We start from the raw sequence: 19,363 nt of genomic DNA on the forward strand, positions 1-19,363 counted from the left end.
GGGTATTCTTTAATAAAACTGGTCATTAAATAAAAGCCCTACAAATCATCAATAAACAGTGTTTTAGTTATCTATTGTTATATTTTTAAAAATTCCAAAATTTAGTGGCTTTAAAAAATAACCATTTGCCAGGAGTGGTGGTGCACACCTGTAATTCCAGTGGCTCAGGAGGCTGAGGTAGGAGGATCGAGAGTTCAAAGCCAGCCTCAGTAATGGCGAGGCACTAAGCAACTCAGTGACACCCTGTCTCTAAATAAAATACAAAATAGGGCTAGGGATGTGGCTCAGTGGTCGAGAGCCTCTGAGTTCAATCCCCACTACCAAACAAACAACCATTTTATTTCTCATAATTTTGTAAGTCAAGACTTTAACCAAGGTTCTGCTCCAGTGTCACCTAGGCTCACCCATACAGCACATGCCTGATTTAGACTACAAGGTCTGAGATGTCTTTGTATGTCCGGAACTAAGGTGCTGACTGTTGGCTTTATGTAGTCTCCCTTTCCATGTGGTCTTTCATATGTCAGGGGCTTTCTTCAAAAGGACTCTCCCTCCAGCAAGATAGCCTGGGCTTCTTTACAGTGTGGCACAGGGTACCACAGAGAAGAAAAAATGAGTTTGTGCCTTTAAAGGATACAGTCAGTCCTTCCTCAAGTCTCAATCTTGGGTAGGATCTTGGTCCATGCATTTTGGGGGAATTTATAGTTGGATGACATTTTAATCTACATTACTATGTGAAATGTCTTTGTTTTCATGATTTCATTTTTGCTACATTGTTTCTTTTCCATACAATTAACTACAATATAGGATAATCTATTGACGATAATGTCTCTTCAATTGGTTGTGTGAAGCTTGCTCTATAATAATTTATATAGAAAAAACTTATGGGAATAATATTCTCTAAATGACAATTTCCTGATTTAAAAACATATAATTTGTAGCCAGTACAATAGTGCATGCCTATAATCCTAGCTACTCAGGGGGTTGACAAGTAGGAGAATGGTAAGTTTGAGGAGAGCCTGGGCAACTTGGTGAGACTCTGTCTCAAGAAAAATAAAAACAAAACAAACATTAATGACTGCAGATGTAGCTCAGTAGTAGAGCACTCCTCAGTTCAATCCTCAGTGCTGGGGGTTAAAAAAGGTCATTCATCACCATACTAAGACACTCCTTAGAGAAAAGTAATTGCAAGAACATTGTTCTCCTTCCTTGGGATATGTTTTTTTTTTTTCTAGATTGGAATCTAGAAAGCCTTTTGTGTGCTTTGTGCTCTCATTATGGTTATGTGGCTTTTTAAATCTTGTTCATGCCATTGGATGTAATATCAGATTTTGGGTTTTTTTTTGGTGGTGCTGGGGATTGAATCCAGAGCCTTGTGCGTGTGAGGCAAGTACTCTTCCAACTAAGCTATATCCCCAGCCCCAGTGGATTTTTTTTTTTGGAGGGGAATCTCTTCTCAACACATTTTGTGCCAGATTGTACTTGAGAAAGGGAAGTGATATGTACAGCATGGAACGATATTAGTTTCTGATTTTCCCACTTTTTAAAATCTTTTTAAAAAAATTATTTTTAATTCTAATTTGTTATATATGACAGCAGAATGCACTATAATTCATATTACACATATGGTACACAATTTTTCATATCTCTGGTTGTATACAGAGTCACATCAGTTGTGTCTTTTTTGAAGAGAGAGAGAGGGGTGGGGAGAGGGACAGGGAGAGGAAGGGAGGGAGGGAGGGAGGGGAGAGAGAGATTTTTAAATATTTATTTTTTAGTTCTCGGCGGACACAACATCTTTTTTTGTATGTGGTGTTGAGCATCGAACCCGGGCTGCATGCATGCCAGGCAAGCGCGCTACTGCTTGAGCCACATCCCCAGCCCCTAGTTGTGTCTTTATATGTGTACTTAGGGTAATGATGGTAATCTCATTCCACTGTCTTTTCTATCTACTATTTAGATGTATTTGAGAACTTTAAGAAAAATCAGAAATACTCTTTCCTATTTTCATGAAATCATGAATTTTTAGCCATATAAAATCTGTCCTGATGGGTTTTGGTTATATTTTTATACCTCATGAAAAGAGAAGAAATGTTTGCCAGGACAAGCCTCTAAACTGGAAGCTAATAGCCATGTTATCTTGTGTGCTTTCTTCCTCCACATCATCACTTAGGTTTGAGTAAGGCCAAGAACTAATGACACAAAGAACAGAAGGAACTTTTCTTGTGATTACTGTATATTGTTTAAAGACAGCAAAGAATCAACTATTTGTAGCATTTTGAAAAATCCACATATAAATTTTTACTAGACTTTAAAATTTCTTCTTTGATACTCTGGTTCTACTCAAATGGTCCATTCTCAGAGGGGAAATTCAGAGAATCCTGGGAGAATCATTATTTGTGAAGTCATAGTTATGAACAAAATCCTTTCTTGCAAAGACTTTCAAGCTGCCTCCCTTTAGCTTTCACTCATTAGTGCTGGTTGATACCTGATGCTATTTAAAAAAAATCTTATCCTTATCTCACACATCCCTCTCACAAATATTGTAGAAGTACATTGTGATCCCACGAATCTTTGTCCATGGCCATCTTTCCCAGAATTCCCCAACTGTCTCTCATTTCACAGGGTTTAATCAACCTCCTTCCATCCTATTTCATATAAAGTAATCAACATTCCTTATAAAAGCTGACAGCACTTGGGTCCCCAGAACAATCCTTGTTGAGAAGGAAAAAAAGAAATTCATGACCAAATAGTAGAGAAGGCAGCCGAGTCACTTAAAAGCTAAAATTGTAATAAAAGAGAAAAGAATGATCAAGGAACCAATTAAAAGACTATTCATGTATTTTTCTCCTAAGAACCATCAGCCATGCTTCTGTTTGCACAGGACGTTGGAAAGCGAAGCAAAATCCAAAGGACCACCAGGAAAAGTAACATCTTACTCCCCTAGTCCAGCTGCTGACCCCTCTCCACAATCTCTATTTGCAATGGAAATCTTACACCTTCTGGATGAGACAGAATGATGTAAATCGCTGGCCAAACAAATGAAAAGGCAGCAGCCTATTGTTAGTTCCTGGTTCACTTCCATTAACCAGTACCGGCTCAAGGGGCAGGCAACTCCATTTCCACCTTCAAAGGAGGAGTTGGGCGGGGCTAGGTTTTGCGCATGCTCCCAAGGCAGGTTTCTGGGCATGCTCACCTTACCATATAACTGTGCTGTTTAAAAAACTTGGCATTAAAGATAAAGCAACCTTACTTTATACTTAATTGTGAATGGGCTTCTCTAACTACTCCTCTTTCATATTCATTTGTTATTTTTAACCATGCTTTATGTCTTCACTCTGTTTCGAAGAGGCAGCTGGAGCCCACAGGTCTAGACCCTCATCTGGGTCCTGCCAGAGGAACCATCTACCACAAAGAGAATCAAGACAGTCATCGAAGACAACATTCCAAATTTTTATCCAAGTAGAGAATCCAACAGTTAAACTGTCTGCAAAAATGTAATTTTTTTTTGTAGGTAGACTGAGATATATAATTATCTTTCTGAAAACACTGCAATTTTATTTTGTTCTAGTAAATAAAGTCAATCTAGATGAGTACAGAAAAGGGTGGAGACTTGGTACTAAGGTAATCAAATACAACTTAAAAATATGACCACACACATCTATTTTTTCTCTCACCCAAAACAGCTAAAGGACAATACACAGATTTCTAAAAAGATATATGAGGCAATGGTAGATGAAACAGTGCACGAATTCTTTGGAAGATAAAAAGTGGATAAGAAGAGGACAACAGATTCAAAAGAGCTGTGGAACCAAAACACTGGTATCTAGCTGGGGCTGACTGCAGGAACTGAAACCCTTTCAGTTCTCCAAAAACTCAGATGCACAAGCACAGGCACCACAGTATGGAGGAACTGAGAGGATCCGCACACCAAACACCAAGAGCATCATGTGCCCTCAGCTCCCTGTCTTTCCAATTTAAACCACCAATTTCACTGTAATGGTATAGGACTCGTCTTAGGATACAATAAGTTGTCCAGTGAAATCTTCAAATCTGACTCCCTCAGTGCAAAAGCTGGCTTGCCAACCAGTGCTGTTGGCATGAGGCCCAAAGGCCACCCACCTGTTCACAACAGAGCTGCCTGTCAGCTTTGGGGAATTTCACCAGCACGATGATCAGAGGACACCAGATGTTTCAGATAAACTGCTAACAAGAACGAGAGACTCCAAAACAAAACTTTTAAAAAGAGGAGGAAGAAGGAAAAGCAAATAGAGGAAAAAGAGATAATACAGTGGGCAGGGTAACACTTTCTGAAAAGATATAATAAATATCCTCCCTGAGATATATTTTAAAAAGCTATAATAAATAAATATCCTCCCTGAGATATATTTTAAAAAGCTATAATAAATGTCCTCGGGGAGGATATTATATCCTTGAAATGGGAATAGGATACGATTAAAACAACAAGCTGAGAACAAGAAAAAGTTCTTGAAGAATATAAATTCCTTTTAAGAAGGGAATGTGTAGATCTTTCCATCTTCTAAGATCTTCTTTGATTTCTCTCTTTAGGGTTCTGTAGTTTTCATTGTATAGATCTTTGACTTTTTTCATTGATTCTCAAGTATCATTTTTTTTTTGAGGTTATTGTGAATGGAGTAGTTTTCCTCATTTCCTTCTCAGAGGCTTTGTCACTGATATACAGAAATACCTTTGATTTATGGGTATTGATTTATATCCTGCTCCTTTGCTGAATTCATTTACTATTTCTGGAAAGATCGACCTTGTTCTTGGATAGGCAGAATTAATATTATCAAAATGACCATACTACCAAAAGCGCTATATAGATTGAATGCAATTCCAATCAAAATCTCAATGGCATTCCTCATAGAAATAGAAAAAGCAATCATGAAATTCATCTGGAAAAATAAGAGATCCAGAATAGCTAAAGCAATCCTTAGCAAGAAGAGTGAAGCAGGGGGCATCACTATATCAGACCTTAAACTATACTACAGAGCAACAGTAACAAAAACAGCATGGTATTGACACCAAAACAGACTAATAGACCAATGGTACACAACAGAGGATACAGAGACTAACCCACAAAACTACAATTATCTTATATTAGACAAAGGTACCAAAAACATGCACTAGAGAAAAGATAGCATCTTCAACAAATGGTGCTGGGAGAACTGGAAATCCATATGCAACAAAATGAAATTAAACCCCTATCTCTCACCATGCACAAAACTCAACTCAAAATGGATCAAGGACCTGGGAATAAAACCAGAGACTCTGCGTTTAATAGAAGAAAAAGTAGACCCTAATCTCCATCATGTGAGATTAGGCTCCAACTTCCTTAATAAGACTCTTTTGGTGCCAGAATTAAAATCAAGAATCAATAAATGGGATGGACTCAAACTAAAAAGTTTCTTTCTTCTCAGCAAAAGAAACAATCTGTGAGGTGAATAGAAAACCTACATCTTGGGAGCAAATCTTTACCCCTCACACATCAGATATAGCACTAATCTCTAGGGTATATAAAAAACCTCAAAAGCTAAACACCAAAAAAAAAAAAATAACCCAATCAATAAATGGGCCAAGGACCTGAACAGACACTTCTCAGAAGATAATATACAATCAGTCAACAAATACATCAAAAAATGTTCATCATTACTAGCTATTAGAGAAATGCAAATCAAAACCACTCTAAGATTTCATCTCACTCGTCAGAATGGCAGCTATTATGGATACAAACCACAATAAGTGTTGGCGAGGATGTGGGAGAAAAAGGCACTCATACACTGCTAATAGGACTGGAAATCGGTGCAGCCAATATGGAAAGCAGTATGGAGATTACTTGGAAAATTGAGAATGGAACCACCATCTGACCCAGCTGTCCATCTCCTCAATCTATATCCAAAGGACTTAAAAACAGTATACTACAGGACACAGATGCATCAATGTTTACAGCAGCACAATTCACAATAGCTAAACTGTGGGACCAACCTAGATGCCCTTCGATAGATGAATGGATTGAAAACTGTGGGGGGTGTGTGTGTATGTGTGTGTGTGTATGTATACACACACATACACACACACACATACAATGGAATATTACTCAGCAATAGAAGAAAATAAAATCATGGCATTTGCAGGTAAATGGATGGAGTTAGAAAAGATAATGCTAAGTTTGCCAATCCCAAAAAACCAAATGCTGAATGTTTTATTTGATATAAGGAGGCTGATTCATAGTGGGATAGAGAGTGGGAGATGGGAGGAACAACAAGCTCTAGATAGGGCAGAGGGGTTGGAGGGGAAGGGAGGAGGCATGAGGTTATTAATGATGGTGGAATGTGATAATTATTATCCAAAGTACAGGTTTGAATACAGGAACTGGGTGTGAATATACTGTGTATACAATCAGAGATATGAAAAATTGTGCTCTATATGTATAAGAATTATAATGCTTTCTGCTGTCATATATGAATAAAAATTTTTAAAAAAGGTCAGTAAAACCCTCTCACACCAGCCCAGATTGACTCCCTCTTGCTGATACAGGAGAACAGTCATTTTAAAAATAATCATGAGGAAAAAAAAAAAAACCCTTTCAAGTCTGAAATTCAAATATTTCACAACAGAAAATGGACAAAAAGATAAATATTGGGGCTAGGGTTGTAGTTCAGTGGCAGAGTGCTTCCTCAGCATGTGTGAGGCACTGGGCTCGATCCTTAGCCACCACATTAAAAAAAATAAAATAAGGGCATGCTGTCTATCTACAACTATATATATATATATATATATATATATATATATATATATATATATATAGAGAGAGAGAGAGAGAGAGAGAGAGAGAGAAGGGGGGGCCACCAAATTTGAGAAAAAAGAAAAAGGAAGACAAAATGATCTCCTACACCTCATGGGTCTTTTTTTTTAATATGTATTTTTTTAGTTGAAGTTGGACACAATGCCTTTATTTTTACTTTTGTTTTTATGTGGTGCTGAGGATTGAACCCAGGCCCTTGCACGTGCAAGGTGAGTGCTCTACCGCTGAGCCACCACCCCAGCCTCATGGGTCTTAAACGACCTAAAGCACATGACATAGTCAGTACTATTGATGAACACAATAAATGTCCATAAATATCAGTTGCAATTTAAAAAACATTCTACTATTGAGAAGAGGAATCACTGTGCAAAGCACCACCATAAAGATAGGAGGTTTACCAAATAAACTCCAGAGAAGATTTCTGCGTCAAGGGAGAAAAGGTTCAAATTTAATCCTTGAGACTGACAGGACCATAAACATTAATATCATCACTTGGATTCAAAGTCCAGCTTCAAGGGAACAAGGATTACTCTGGTAGTTCTTGGACCAGGAAGCCTTAAGAATGTCATCAGATGACTACAGGGCTGGGTAGGAAAGAAAGGTCCCAGAGCAGGACACAGGACTTCCCGTGGGGACGCATCTCACTCACACCCTACCTTGAGGTGATGAAGTCACTGGCTCACCTAACCCCAACTCACTTCCTTCCTCCTGTTCTCTGATCCCTCCTCCAGCTGCAGGCAGGGCATCAGAGGCCCACTGGCTATTCTCTGTCTCTCCCAGGATGGACTCCAGGTCTACCTCCTCCAGGGTGCTCCCCTCAGAGGACAGCAGTTTATCCAAGCCAAATTTCAGTATGTCACTCAACTTGAATGAAGAAAACGAGAGATCCAGTTAGTTCTCATGAAAACACAGATGAGGATGTGTGACTTGCTAAGTGTCTAAATGATACCAGGTAATTCTTTCCCTGATGGACTTTCTTCTCTTCCATCACAAATGACACCTGCCAGGCTGTTTTGAAGTTGGATGAGGAATAAGCAGAGAGGTGATAAATGATGATCAGAGATGTTGACTTTGACAATTATTTACAATACCAAAAAAAATTTGGGCCTCCAATTTTTTTGAGGAGTGGGGGCAGATAAAATGATTCCAGCATCTTCTATAGCACTTCTCACCAGCATTTTTTACAGGCACTTCCAGCAGTCCTGAGAGAACTCAGAGAACCTGTTGGCTACCTTCTTACCTCTCCCACTGCCAAACTCTTACAAAGAGAAGGTGCCACTGAATACCTCATCTCACCATGAGCTGCCACCTGTCCTTGCCAAGCCGCTTTGCTACTACAGTGGTTTATGGGACCCACTTTGGCAAAACCATAACCACCCTGATCACCAAACCCAAAAGCCCTTTCTCAATTTCAATCTCCCTGGATAGTCCTGCGGCACTCCCCATCCTGCCCTCTTGCTCCCCCTAGGGGATATACTCAGCCTACTTCCTATGGCTACAGGAACCAGAATCTTAGATAGTGTTACCTGGCTTTCATTTGCTACTTGCAACTCTCCACCTCCCTAAGTACTATCTCTTAGGAATTCTGAACCAATTGGGATCCAGATCATGGGACTTCATTTTCATTTTGCACTTTTAGATTTGGTTAATTATCTCTAGATTGCCTATTCTGTAACTTGGAAACTTTAGCTTGAAAATACCCGAGATGAAAACTATGACAAAAACTAAGCAAAACCATACCTGTTATATTTATATTTAACTTTGGTGTATATATATATATATATATATATATATATATATATATATATATATATATATATATATATATATATATATATAACCAAGCCAAATGGCTTTGGCATTTAGTACCCAAAACAGAAGAAAGCCAAGTATTTATGATGAGGCTCAGTCCATACTGGGACCCTTCCCTCTTCCACTCCTTGGACTATGTCTCCTGGCTTCCCTCACTACTGCTCACTCACAACATGTCTTTAAGGAACTACCCATTTTTTAAATGAAAACCACTTTATTATAGTAACTAAGAGCATGTAGTTGGAAGTTAAAGAGTGCTCGGATTAGAGTCATGAATCTGATGTTTGGAAAATTTCTTAAGATGGAGGTAAAGACAACATCTATCTCATTTTTTTTTGTTATTCTTCTTCTAAAACAACTGGAAAAAGTGCACGTCACACAATGCTTAGCACACAGTACGCATTCAATAAGTGTTCACCGCATCTTTATTTGTTCTCTGTTTCTGTTGTGTTCTCCTTCTAAAACAAGGAACCTGCTTTCCTTTTTCAGGACTTCACTGCTCTATACTGCTTAGATTTATCAAACCAGAACCACGTCTTTTACTATTAGATTCTTTTAATAACTTAAAAAAATGTCCTGCTGTATTTTGAGACAAGGCAGTGAGTTATCACCCTTGTTCCTGGCAACCATAAATAACTCACAGTCTGGTGGGGAGGAAAGAATCAAGACAGAACCAGAGTGTGATTTCTTGCCATGGCTTGGGCAGGAAGTCCCACCGAGGTCCTCTCCACCAGCCCATAGTTTGTACTGGCCCCAGGATCTGGTCCCATGGCAGAGTTTTTGCCTGTGCATTTCACAATGATGTGCTAGCAGCCAATGCCACAGGGAAACCCCTGACTGAATGCCTGGAGCTCCCTCCACTGGGGAAGCATCTCCTCTAACTCCTGACGCCTGTGCCTTCACAACAGCCCATGATGAGCTCCTCTCCCAAGGTCCTGTGAAGAAGTATATTTAGACACCTACAGTGTACACGCACCTCTCTCTCAAGCTTTCACCTTCCATTTGAAATTGCCTCTTCAATAGTGTGAAAATAAAATGCACAGCCTGCCCAGCCACCATGATAGATGAGCATGCAGAAGACTCAAAACACAAAAGGCCAAAGACTCCAGTTACTCTCTAAGATAAACTAAAGTCAAGCAAACAAACAAAACCTAGGGTTCTTCTTTCGAGTTCTAGTACCCCCAAATCTGTGACCCTTTCCTGCAGGTGAGTGACTCCCTAACAAAAACAGCACCTTCCCTGTCTGTAATGCTGATGTGTAAAGATACAGATGTGAGAAAACTGCCATTTTTAAACTCATGCTTGGGCTAGTTGTAAATTTGATGATTCTGCTTGTAATACTGTGTAATTTTTTCCCTTTCATATACCTCTTGAATTTTTTGTTTGATAAGCTGATCCTTTTAAAGCCTGGTTTTTCTTGCAAATTTTTCTAATTCCTTTCTTTTCTGAGTCTCCCTCTAACAATAATGTATATTGATTTTTACTACAAATTCTGTTGACTAAAGCCTACATTATCTTCATCTTTCTAATTTCTATCCCTGTCTTCCTACTTTCTACTCTCATCTTTCAGGCTTAAAGGCTTAAAGCCATCTTGGAACTTGCTCTCTCTCACTGCCTGCCTCAAAACAATAGCCAACTCCTGTCATTTCTCTGCAGTTTCCTACAGCAGACTTTCCCACAGCTACTACATTTTCTCAGACATTTAGTACTCTCTTCATGCTTGAATCATACTAGATACTAGGGGTTGATCTCTCTGCATCTAATCCCTCAGAAGGACTTGGGGTATATTATAATATAGGTTCAATTTTATCTCAAAGGCTGCTGCTAAGGAATAACTCTAAACCTCCTACCAAAAGAGAGCTCTCTAGGATATTCTAAGCCAGCAATTGACTCCCATCTAATTTTTCCTTCTTCAACAAATTAACTCTAGTGCTTTCATCCCTATATCCTATGGCATAATTTTGAATTCCTAATCTTGTTCACTCATCTCTGAGTATGGAATGAGTACTGTAAGTCACTACTCAAAGCGTCTGGGATTAAGGAGGAGCTATGGAACTAATCATCACTGATTAAAAAAAAAGGAAGAAAAAAAAAGAACTTAAACAAATTCTCTCTGAGGTAACTCGTGGCACACTCATCTTTAGAAGCCATAAAGAGATTAGATCCTTGATGTTCAGTTACATGCTCAAAGTCATACATCCAGTAAGGGATAAGATGTGAATTTCAATCCAAGTTAGATGGTTAAAAGCTCATTCTCTTTATTCTATTTTCTCTGCCTTTAAATGCCACCCTCATTTTTAGCTTGTATGGCACCTTGCATGTAGTTAGGTACTGAGAGGGTAAGAATTAGGCCAATGAAAAAAATGTGTAATTTGCAACAATGGGTGGTTAATGCTGGTCCTTTTTATTTGCATTCTCATCCAAAGATAGTACTGGTTATAAATCATGAGACTCTAAAAGGAACACATTTTACCTGGAGGTCAGGATCAGCCAAAGGTTTCTGGGCTCCCAGAGTAAAATGGTCTCTTTCTATGATCGTGTTGGTGAGCTGCAGTTTGGAGGCTGCTTTCCTATAAACTATTTCTTAAACAGTGTCTCGGCCAATCAGCCAGATCACTTTCACAGCCCTGTACGGGAGTCAAATGAGAGCAGTGTTAGAAGTCTGCAAAGCTGGGGAAAAAAGCATGCCAGGAAAATACACCCAAAAGGAAGCAAAACCAAATGCCACATTCAGGAAACAATGAAAAGGACACTGCTCATTGGGACCTGAGCATTTGTTAGAGAAATCTGGCCTCAACTTCTTCCTGAACTTTTCCCCAAAAGAGAAAGAGGAAGGAAGATGAAGTGACAACTATTGGGCCTTCATCTGTAGCCAGGATAACCCCTGGCAGGCATGTTACCTCAAGTCAAAGGGTAGCTGAACACAACTTTGTTTCCTCTTTGTGATACTGGGAACCCAATCCAGGAGAGCTTTACCATGAAGTTATAATCCTAGCCTTAAAAAAAAAAAAGTTTTGAGACAGGGTTTAGGTAAGTTGCAAGGTTGGCTTTAAACTTGATCTTCCTGCTTGAGTCTCCCATGCTGATAATGATTACAGGCATGTGCACCCACTGGCTTTAACTTCATTTTTAAACTGAATTAGGATCTAACGTGAGAAACATGAACTAAATAAATTCTAAGTTTCTTCTAATCATTTTGGAATTTAACTCTTCTTTTCAACAAAGTGAGTCTGAACTGATCATGGGACCACTGATCCCCCAACATTGCTCTACAAGCCAGCAGCACAACGGGGTTCAAACCCAGTGGACTCTAACTCCAACGTGGCACTGTTGTTAGCACTACACGGTCCACCTTCCTCCCCAATCCACAGCTGCAAGCCAACAGAGCAGAAAGGTGCCAATGACTAACTCACTCACTTGTTCTGGCCAATTCAGTGAGCTCTGGCAGCTGCCCGCAAGTCATTTTGAGGATTAAAATCACTGTCAGAAAAAATAACAGTATCTGCTGCTTTTAAGTTCATGCCAACTCCACCTGAAAACCATACAAAAAAGGAACATGATCAGCAACACACAAATAAGGAACTAGAAAACACACAAGGCAGGACTGGGTCCTACTGAAAATCTGAAATCAGTCCAACTGACTGGTTTCATCCTTCAAACTGAAATTTCTGCCCCAAACTTCAGGTTTTGACCACCCTACAGTGGTCAAAAGTGCTACCTCACCTTTCATTGCGTGAACTGGGAAAATTTAATTATCAAATATAACAGAATGAGAGGTAAGCAGAAGAAAAGGATGCTTAAGTTAATTGCACGAAGACATTTAATATTTGTTTGAAAACCTTGATTGGATTTTGCTTCAAACAGTCTGTGAATAAGGACACAAGTTCTTTCAGAAAACAGCTCCAAAAATAAGAGGTCTGGGGGCTGCAGTTGTAGCTCATACAATATGATAGGTCCTAGCTTAAGTAAGTTCTCTTGACTTTGTGATCTTTCATCCAATTTTAAAAAAATTACAGAAATGTCTTAGATGCCAAGGGCAAGGGTGGGAAAAAACAGAAGGTGTTAGACTCTACGGGGGAAAGGGGTAGATTCTCGACTTTCTTCAAAGGAATTCTCAAGAAATTTTATTCTAAGAAGAAACTAGGAAGAAAGGAGAAAAAGGCACAGGTGGAAAACAGTTTGATTTTTTTTCCTGAAAGGGTAGGTGTATCAGGAAGCCTATGGGCACACAGTTTCAGGGAAGGGAAGAACCAGTCTCACATCATACCATGGGAAGACGCTGAGAGCTAAGGTTCTAGAAGGAAACTAGAGAGTTCCCACTGGTCTTTGACTAGGTTCTGAACACACACCCATTTTCTCCTTATTTTTCCATTAAAATGGTGAAATGTTTCATTTGTAAATGGCAAACACAGTAAAATGTTTGCTTTGGCATATGAGGGAAGAAAACTTCATTTGACAAAGAAAAGAAAATACTTTGAAAATGCTTTGAGATTTAATTAGCAAGTGACCTCACTCAGCACAGCACAGTCATTTGTCAGAAGCTTCCCTGGCTGTCCTTCCCCACCCCATCGCCACCCCTCCAATGCACACACTCTGTGTTATAGTGTGTTTTATGTTACCGAAAGGGCTCTTATATATAAATGTTTCCTTTCAAATACAAATAACTCTGACATGGTTACAGATGTTTAGTTTCCAATTAGCAGTAACCCTACACTCAAGAATGCCCCTCCTTTTGCTCCTGACCTTTTGCAAATGATGATTTCCCAAAGGAATCTGGCATCCATACAGGAGAAAGAATGGAAAGTGGGAAAAGTGCCAGAACTTTCTGCTTTCAGATACCCTATACTAGGGTACTCTCTAAACCCCATAACCAGGTTAAAAAGCAAAACAGAACTGCTCAAAAGGTAATGTAATTGCCAAAGAAGAAGCCATTTTTTAAAGTAATATTTAATTAAATGACATTAATTATAAAGCAATGATTAAATGTAATTTCAAATTTCCTTCTAGTACAAATTGTTTAAATGAAAGGTTAGATGATAGTTGGATTTACATATATATACATACTAAGCAAAAACACATTTCCAGGTTACCATTTTGCAAGCTATTGAGAGGAGGGAGCTGGAGTAGTGAGAAAATTTAGAACCTAGTGATTACCAGGATAAAAAATTGGAACATCTGGGTTTTCACTCTGCTTTGGACACTGAGTTTTTTGAGTTGGCAAGTCCCAGTAACCTCTGAGTCTCAGTCCAGTTGAGAGGCGTGCAGTAATCTACATCCAGCCCTTTGATGTGCTCTCCAGGAAGCGCTCCAAGAAGGTGCTTTGGAAACACAAAGTTGTTTCGATGCACTGTGCCCATGGCTTGCCAAGTGCTCACACTGCTGAACTGCTGGCCTCTAGGTAGCCCCAAAGAGAGATTTAAAATCATGGGGTAATTCTACACTGTTTTAAAAAGATATGATAATAAACTGATGACATGAAGACAAACAGGTTCTTTCTTTGTCCTCTATTAACAATGATGAGGAAGAGTTTCCAGCCTCTGTTTGTGCTGCACTGCTGGGAGATGAACTCAGGACCTCACACCTGCCAGGCAAGTACCACTGAGCTATATCCCCTGCCCATCTACAGCCTTTCTGAAAAAAAGAATACCCTCCATCTCCCAGACTCCACTTCTTCTGTAAAGTAAAGCAAACAAATTGAGGTTTTGAAGGTCTTATAAACTTTTATCATTGTCTGAAAATCATTTCCTCAATAGCCCTGTGTGTACTCTAAGACTGTTCTGGGCATCTACAAAGCCTAAAAGACATGCAGATACTAATGCCTTTCAACTTCTAGTCTCTCACTCCAATAAATTCATTCCATGTTCACTTTATGTATTTATTTAAGATGTGGTTTTGCTATGTTGCCCAGTTTGGCCTTGACCTTCTGGGCTCAAGTGATCCTCTTGCCTCTAGCCGGGAACACAAGCCTGTGCAACCACACCTGGCCCAATGTTCATTTTAATCACATATTTGTTATCCTGGCATTGTGTGACAAGAAAAATGATGTATTTTTAATTACAATACTTGTATTCTGCAATTGTATAGTTCTTGGCAGTTTATGAGATGCCTGTATACCTGTAATCTCTTTACTATGCAACATTCCTGTAGGACAAGAGGGAATTAACAGGTGAAAAATAAGATAAAACTCAGGAAGGTTAGGTAGACCCCCTGCCAGGATGTGTAAGCAGCAGTGACCAGGACAGAATTGTGATCCATGGCTCCAAGGGAGAGTTCCTTGGCTACCCTAAGCTGTTGTTCACAACAGGAAGTTAAGGAAGCATAAAAGTATCTACCAGATATAAAAACACACGCTCATGCCAGGGGCAGTAGCACTCATCTATAATCCCAGCAGCTTGGGAGGCTGAGGCAGGAGGATCCAAGTTCAAAGCCAGCCTCATCAACAGCAAGGGACTAAGCAACTCAGTGAGACCCTGTCTCTAAATAAAATACAAAATAGGGCTGGGGATGTGACTCAGTGGTCGAGTGCCCCTGAGTTCAATCCACCTTCCCAAACACATACACACACATTCATTTACAAGAATATGGAAAATCTCCAAATAAGTTCAGTTTTTTATAAACATTTTCAGGATTATGAAAACACACTGGAGCCTAATATAAACTATGGACTTCCTCAAAAGAGAGACTTATGAACATGTATATGTATACACACACACACACACACACACACACACACACACACACACACACACTTTCCCATATAGTTTATCCAGGTCAAGAATCACCACATTTCACACTGCTAAAGCCCTTTCACAGAAAATATTTCTTGTATTATCTGGATTAGACTTGAAGAAAACAATATTAATATTGTTGGCAATCAGTTTTACCATCTCTAATTTTCCTGATGATCAAGCCACATTCCTACATCTCTGATTACATTGATGGTATACGGGTATTGTTCTACTTCCTATAAATGTAAAAGGTAAAAGCTGTGCCTTCAAGGGCAGTTATGCAATGCTCCTAGACAGAATTCCAAAAGTCTGCATCTCTTACAAGAAGATGCCCAATTGTCTAGGCAAATGTTGGCAACCTTGAGGAGTGTTCCTCACACTGGGAGTCTGTGCCTTTGGCAGCCACTGCAACAGACTGAATCTCAATTAGAGGCTTATCATATTGGTACGGAATGGTTTGTGCAGCCTACTAATTGGAACGCCTGCCTGTCTAGTAAATACTCCACTCTGTGGATTTTGTTTTGTTTGTGGGAGTTGTGGGTGGGGAGTTACAAAGGATTGAACTCAGGGGGACTTAACCACTTGAGCCACATCCCCAGCCCTACTTTGCATTTTATTTAGAGACAGGGTCTCACTGAGATGCTTATGCCTCACTGTTGCTGAGGCTGGCTTTGAACTCATAATCCTCCTGCCTCAGATCTCCGAAGCTGCTGGGATCACAGGCATGGGCCACCACACCCCACCACTCTGTGGGTTTAAGACCTAGGTTCTTTGCTCCTCCCCTCCCCTTTGCCAAGCATTTTTGTAAAGCCACATGTCAAGCGCCTATGAATCATAGGTTATTGTCCTTTACTCTAGAAGACACAATGACATAGGAGAAAAAAAAATAAGGGTTTCTCCAAGGAATCATGAAAAAAGACATATGAAAGTTTCCTTTCTTAAATCTAAGAAGTACACTAGGTACTGCTCACAGTCTTTACAGAGTTCTAAGTCAAATGGTTTCTGGTCATGTTATATTGAAAAAAAAGTGATTCAATATTTAGACTTCTATTTAATGTTTTGTGCTTGATTTTTCAACTTTTGATAGAATATATTGGTACCACTCACTCAACATATGATATACAGAATCTACAACATCCAAAAAGAGATACATTAAGATACTAAGAAAGAGTTGGTCTGTTTCTAGATCAATATTACTAATCAGTAGGGAAATGCAAAGCAAAATCATAAAGGGATACCACTTCACACCCATCAGGAAGAACTATCATTTTAAAAAATGAAAATCCTAAGTGAAGACTTAAACAAATTGGAACTCTTGTGCATTGCTGATATGAACGTAAAATGATACTGTCTCTATGGAAGAGTTTGATGGTTCCTCAAAAAGTTAAACATAGAATTACCCTATAATACACCCAAATTAACTGAAAGCAGGGATTCAGATAACTTGTATGCTAATGCTCACTGCTGAATTACCATAATAAGTAAAATGTGGAAACAATCTATCAACAGATGAGTGGATAAAGAAAATAAAGTACACACATACAATGAAATGTTATGCAAACTTAAAAAGGAATAAAATTCTGACACGTTACAACTTGGTTGAAACTTAAAGACATTATATTAAATGAAATAAGCCAAATATAAATTAATATATATTGTTATGATTCCACTTATAAGAGATATTAGGTCAGGTAAATTCATAGAATCCAAAGGTATTACAGAGGTTACCGGGGATAAGAAAATACAGGAAGTCAAAACTTAATGAGTATAGAGCTTTTGTTGGGGATGACAAAAAGGTTCTGAAAATGTGTAATGTGATGAATATTGTATACACTTATGCCAAGTTAAATGGTTAAAATGGCAAATTTAAAAAAAAGATAACTGACTTTAAACAAAAGTAATAACAACCTAGGGTAGGCTTACAACACAAAAAAAAGTAAAATGTATAACAATAGCAGCATCAAGATAGGAAGAAGAAAAGGGAAGCAAAATATTAAGTTCTTATACTTTAAGTGGCACAGCAAAATATCACTCAAGGGTAGACTGTGATAAGTTAAAGTTATAGCTTACTGCACTAAAATAAAAGACTTAAGTCTAATAAACCAACAAAAGAGATAAAATGAAGCCATAAAACATCAAGAATCAAAATATAGTCTGATCCAAGAATTTATTCCCTAGAGAAATTCCTTGATAAAATGCAATATATATATTTTTTTATCATCCAGTGAAAGGTTTATTAAAACTTAATCAGAGGTACAATTAAATCAATGAAAGTAAATGGCAAAAGCACTCACTGCCCAGACTGGTGAGGTAAAACCCAGAATTGCAGCCTTAGCTCCATCGGCAACATACGGAATGATATTTTCTCCTAGAGGTGTATCTCTAAACAAGGCTCTGAGGATATTCAAAGCATGAACCTAGGACAAGAAGTTCAAAATTAGTTGTGGGTTAATAACTATGGTGATTCCAAATCTGTATATAAAATTACAAGAAGAAAGTAATAATATGCAAATGAAACAGTAGATTTAATAAAATAATAATTGATAAAAATAATTTTTAGACATTAGTAAGAACAATGTAATAAAAAAAATTTGATCCAACGAACCTATAAGGAATCCTGAATCTAACAAACACATTCTTTTCAAGGAACATTTATTCTTTAAAATGGCCTCAAACAAGGAACATTTATTTTTTAAAATGGCCTCAAATATAGGATTTCATTTTTATAACATTAAAGTAAAAGGTAAAACTAAAGTGTTAGAAATTAGGATTTTGGTTACTGTCAGGGAAACAGTGCTGATTAGAAGGGAACATGAAGGGCCCTTGGTGTCCTAGAAAAGTTCTGCTTCTTTCTTGTTACACAAATGTGATCACTTTGTGAAGCTGTAATCACTTGCACACTGTATATTATAATTAAATCTAAAAATGCATATAAAATATGACAGGGACAGCATGAGAAAGGAAGAACATAAGCCAATCTCAATTATGAACCCAGTGAGAAGCATAAATGTATATCCTTTCTAAAGAAAATTTAATAATGTATAAAAACATGTCAAAGTTGAGTTCATTCTCAGTATGCAAATATATTATATTTAAAAATCAGCATAAGTGCTGGGAATGTAGTTCAGTGGTAGAGCAATTGCCTAGCATGTACAAGGCCCTTCAATCCCCAGCATTGAAAACTACAACAAAAAGAATAACATGTAATTCATGATATTTGAAAATTCTAGGGAAAAACAAAACGTATTTATCTCAAATGATGCAGGAAAGCACTCAACAATTGGTTTTTTTTTAATCAGATAAAGGACAGATTAAAAATTTCAACAAATAACAACAACATAAAGATGCCTGCTATCTCTATTTCTAGCAAAATTGTGCTACAGGTTCCAGCAGCAAAATAAGATAAATAAAAATTTTTAAAAGACTAAGCATTAGAAAGCTAACAAACTTAGGATTACCTACTAGGGATACAATTATCTATAAAGAAAATCCTAAGAATTTATAGACAAGTCATTAGTTGTATTATAGCAGTGCAGGTAAGTTGCTAAACATAAGTACAACAATTACCAAAAAATCAATTTCATTCTCACAGAGAACAACACATAATATAAAATTTAGAAATATCATTTATAAGAAAAATATATAGAAATAAATCTCATAAAAGATTCATAAGACTTTTATGAGGAAAATATATGCATTCCTACCCACAAGGTATGAGAATTTCTGTTGCTTACCAGAACCTTGGTATTATGAGACCTTTACAGTTTTTACTTTTCTGTATGAAATGGCTCGGACTCGGGGGCCAGAGGCGGCACGATGCTGCGGGGGAGTGGGTAGCGCGGGCGGGCCAGGGGTCGGCGGGACCCGGGGACCGGGGAACCGGAGACCCGGCGCGGGAGCGCGGCTCCGGCGGGCAGGGGGCTCTGGCGCCGGGGGAGGATGCGCGGGCGGCAGGGCTCTGCCGCCGGCGCCAGGGCTCTGCCGCCGGCGCCAGGTCTGT

At 38.5% G+C, this 19,363-nt stretch overlaps 1 pseudogene across 1 annotated transcript in view; it reads right to left on the bottom strand.

The window, feature by feature from the left end:
• Positions 1-17,782, bottom strand: part of LOC144373690 (transport and Golgi organization protein 1 homolog) — an 87,829-nt pseudogene extending 70,047 nt beyond the window's left edge. The window contains exons 1-4 of the transcript XR_013433271.1: positions 17,658-17,782; positions 12,053-12,167; positions 11,109-11,262; positions 7,522-7,687 (exon numbers count right to left, since the gene is read on the bottom strand). The product of XR_013433271.1 is annotated as a transport and Golgi organization protein 1 homolog (transcript). The remainder of the gene's footprint in view (positions 1-7,521; positions 7,688-11,108; positions 11,263-12,052; positions 12,168-17,657) is intronic.
• Positions 17,783-19,363: the final 1,581 nt, after the last annotated feature.

This window comes from Ictidomys tridecemlineatus, unplaced genomic scaffold (genome assembly GCF_052094955.1).
Source record: "Ictidomys tridecemlineatus isolate mIctTri1 unplaced genomic scaffold, mIctTri1.hap1 Scaffold_46, whole genome shotgun sequence".
Classification (NCBI taxonomy): Eukaryota; Metazoa; Chordata; class Mammalia; order Rodentia; family Sciuridae; genus Ictidomys; species Ictidomys tridecemlineatus.